This window comes from Pagrus pagrus (assembly GCF_965226575.1).
Source record: "Pagrus pagrus genome assembly, chromosome: 6".
NCBI lineage: Eukaryota > Metazoa > Chordata > Actinopteri > Spariformes > Sparidae > Pagrus > Pagrus pagrus.
Genome location: NC_140190.1, coordinates 23,388,989 through 23,392,879, shown reverse-complemented (window position 1 = coordinate 23,392,879; position 3,891 = coordinate 23,388,989). Strand labels below are relative to the sequence as shown.

Genomic DNA, 3,891 nt, shown 5'->3' with positions numbered 1-3,891 from the left:
AAACCTCCACTGTGTAGGTGGTAGAATAGCTCAGATCTTTGAATTCAAAATCACATTTGTTTTTTGGTCCTTTTTTAAGCAGCTCCTTAGAGTCACCACCAAGATAAAGACGTGCAAAATATCCCCTGTTAGGTCCTTTAAAACTTCCTGGAGGACCACAGGTTGCTTTAATCTCATTATTCTCTAGAGTTGTTGCTTTTACTGAAGAAACAGCATCTGGTACTGTAGGAGAGAAATAAAAACATATTTAGCATCAGATACAGCACTGTGTGCTTACTCACCGTTAAAGCGATATTATAGTTTCCTATAAACAGAAGTTTTAATAGTGTTTAGTGTGTTGCTCTGTTGGTTGTGCTGGTTGTCAACAATGATACAAATACAAAATGTGTAAAGCAAACAGATAATTTAATTTACACTGAAAACTATTTTTTGAAGTATAAAAATATCAGACGATGTAATATTCTTTAAAGTTGGTATTCTGTTTTTCTTGTCTTGGTTTTAGATGATGAGTAAATTTAAAAAATAATGTTTTAAACCTTTTTTTTTCAAAGATAAAAATGTAATGTATATATTTTTAATTCCATTTAAAAGTTCTATAAGTTGATTAAAGTGTAGAGAAACGGTCATTACTGGGCTGATTTAATTAAAGTTTACTTTGAATTTTTAGTACAATGATCTGATTAATCTAAGACTGAAAAATATGATAATACTCACACCTGTGATAAAGAAACAGATCAGAACTGACGAAGCTGAAAGATGTTTAATGTTGATATTTAAGTAATATCCACCATTATTGTCATGTGAAGTCAGTAATTACTGTACATTCCCGGTACATATTGTGTACACGGCCCCTTCTTCACTCATTATTGGAGCTACATCATCAAGCTCATCATCATAGTGTGATGTTCTTATACTGTCGGTCCACATAATCTGAACTGGTATTAATATCAGGGAATGATAAACTGTCTGATGTCAGAATTTAATGATAATTAATTAGCCCAAAGTAAATGTTGTGTTAATATTTCAAATTCAAATTTAGTAAATGTATTTCTGGTACTCGAGTCATAACACGTGATGACACACGATGTCAGTTTCATTGTATGTTCTGAAGAAATGGTTTCATAAAGAAATTAACTTTTACTGCCACACAGTTCTTACTTTATATTCAACAATCTGTGAAATACAAAGGATGAATGAATAAACAGTCAGGATAGTCTGTCTGTATTATACATGTGTTGCTGTAATCTCCTCCAAAATGTTTTATTTTGACACTTACCTCCAGGACCAGTTATCTGTTTAACTTCATCTGATTTACCCACTGGGTTGTCGTTAGATTTGGGTTGGACTTCACAGTTGTAGTCGGTCCATGGTTCCAGTCCATCAATCTCACATGTTTCTCCTTGTGGATCTTTGTTAACTACAGCTGTAACACAGTTTCATTAATTCAATCAATCAATCAATCAGTGAAAACAGGCTAAATATATATAATCAGACTTGTTTCTGATGAACAACCAGCTCATCATTAACTGTGCAGCAACTTTAAGCTGTAAATATTTTTTCTGACCTCGTTCGTTCGTATAGAAACAAAGATATTAATCTGACTTTTCAGTGTTATTTTTGTGCCATATTTCATGTTGTGTCATAACTTGTTGACCTGCAGCAGGTTTTTTACACCTGCTGTCACTCAGCACGCTGAAGCATGGAGCACTTTACTGAAGGTCAGTGGAGGATTCTGATGTCCACAGTATATTTCACTATTTAGGTCAAATGGTCACTAAATAGATCTCCAAGGACTTTCAAAGATACATTCCTGTGAAGTGAATGAAATAATTATGAAGTTAGTCTAAATAACTTTACTTACATCCAGTCACTTTCTGTTTGTTGACAGCATGTGAGCAGCTGCAGTCATAATAGAGATTTGAAAGATTTTGAAGAACAGCTTGACAGTTGGTACTGGTCGTGGTCCAACGCAAATGGATGGAGGTCTCGGTTGCTCTCTCCACCGTGGAGATTACTTTAAGATCTGTTAGGACACATTATAAATCTGTATCTGGTTTTTGTCCAGAGTTATCTTAGGATACAAGCTGATTGTTCTTATCATTGCACTGAGGTAAAGTGAATCTCAACATACCACAGTCAATCCTGACGGGGATATCAGTTGTGTTTATTATGATATCCTTGTTGATGTCATTAATGTGACCGATACAGCTGTAGTCTGTGAAGGGCTCCAGCTCAGACAATCCCTTGATTTTTCCATTTTCTGAGGAGAAACAAGAATTACAACATTTCTTCAACAACTGCTTCAACACAGTGCCTGTGAGCAGTTACACTTTGGGGTTAGATTAGATTCAGATGTGGACAGCAAATAAATAAATCATCTGTTCAGAATCACAATACCTCGACTTCCTCTTACCCCAAAAGTTTTTTAGTAAAACTAATTTTTATCATCATATCTGTTGTTGTTTTTTTTACAGAGTGATCTTACGGTGCATACTGCCTTTAAGGATTTTCATGTAAATCCATTCATAGTGTTGGTGACAGACAAAGTCTCTGTACTTCTTGTGTTTCCACTTACCCAGACAGGTGTAATCAGTGGTTAGATGACACTTTGAAGGTAATGTTGTGTCTATTTCTGCAGGAAGTTTACGTTGAACTGTTGAATGTATCTCACTTTGATTTAGGAAATCTGTGGAAGATTGAAAACAGCACATACATTAAAACATGATGAAGTAATGTCTCCACCACATGCAAAAATACAGGAGGACTCTGCGGTACATACCAACAGTGATGTTTTTGGTGAGGCTGAAGGAAGGACATTGTCCTGAAGTGAAGGTTGTAGTCAAATCTGAGCAAATATCATTGAAACCAGGTTTGATGCAGAATGTTTTACTGTCACTTGTACATGACTGATCTGATGTTGACATTGAGGAGCTGATGTCCCATTCACTCCGGTAACAAACATATCCAGGGATGCATGATGCAGGGTTGCTGACGTCTGTAATGTCACTTTGACCTGCAATAGACAAGTGATGCACATATGGTAAGTTTCACACACAGGTCCACTTCTTAAAGTAAAAGTAAGTTGCAATTCAACAGTTTGAATTATTTTTACTTACTCATATTAGATGTCCTTATTTTTTGTCCAGTGATGCTGCTACAGGTTGTTTGTCCTTTGCCATCATTAAATGTCACATTATGCTCATATTCAGTACAGGGCTTCAGGTGTTTGATGTCATGTGATGAGGTTTGATTGGAGTGCTCAACTTCAGATGTCTTTCCAGTCTCATGTTGCCCCCCTTCATTAATCTTTATGATGTAGCTACCAGGAGTAGAGCTTGTAATGGTAATCTGGAGGCCAAAGTCGTTGGGTGTAACAGTGTAAGAACCTGCAAACAAAATCAACAGAACAATGAAATCTCTTAGTTAATATAAACCACCTGATGAGATTTCTTCTTAAATCTCAGTTTGTTCATGTAGATGTTTAACATGCTCCTGAGCTGAAACAGAATGAAATCACTGAGAAACACTGAGAGAAATATCACTATAATCTGTGCAAGTGTTTGTTAAGATGACGTAAGACTGATACTCACACAGTGGAGGCTGAGTGACTGGTGGGCCAGGTGGGGTTAGAGATGCATTCAAATAGGAAGAGAAAAGGAAAAATATTCATATAGATTATAAAACATAGAAACTGTCAAAAGTCAAGTCAAAATAACTTCAAGCAGGTGTCACGTAACACAGTTTTATCACAGTCCTATACAAGAAGAAGTGTTGTTGGTTGTAAATGAGAAAATTCCAACCTGTGGTGGGGGCGATCACTGTGGTGGTGGGCGTGGTGTTTGCAGGTGAGGTTTCGTTTTGAGTGCGGTTTGACGTGCTGGGTGAAGTGTT

The 3,891-nt window shown here is 36.4% G+C and overlaps 1 long non-coding RNA gene across 1 annotated transcript; it reads right to left on the bottom strand.

The window, feature by feature from the left end:
- Nucleotides 1-2,584: 2,584 nt before the first annotated feature.
- LOC311258205 lies at nucleotides 2,585-3,380 on the bottom strand. Its single transcript, XR_014622705.1, has 3 exons — nucleotides 3,117-3,380; nucleotides 2,780-3,013; nucleotides 2,585-2,686 (listed from the first exon to the last, which is right to left on the bottom strand). It is a non-coding gene; the product is annotated as an uncharacterized lncRNA (long non-coding RNA).
- Between the last annotated feature and the right edge of the window lie 511 nt (nucleotides 3,381-3,891).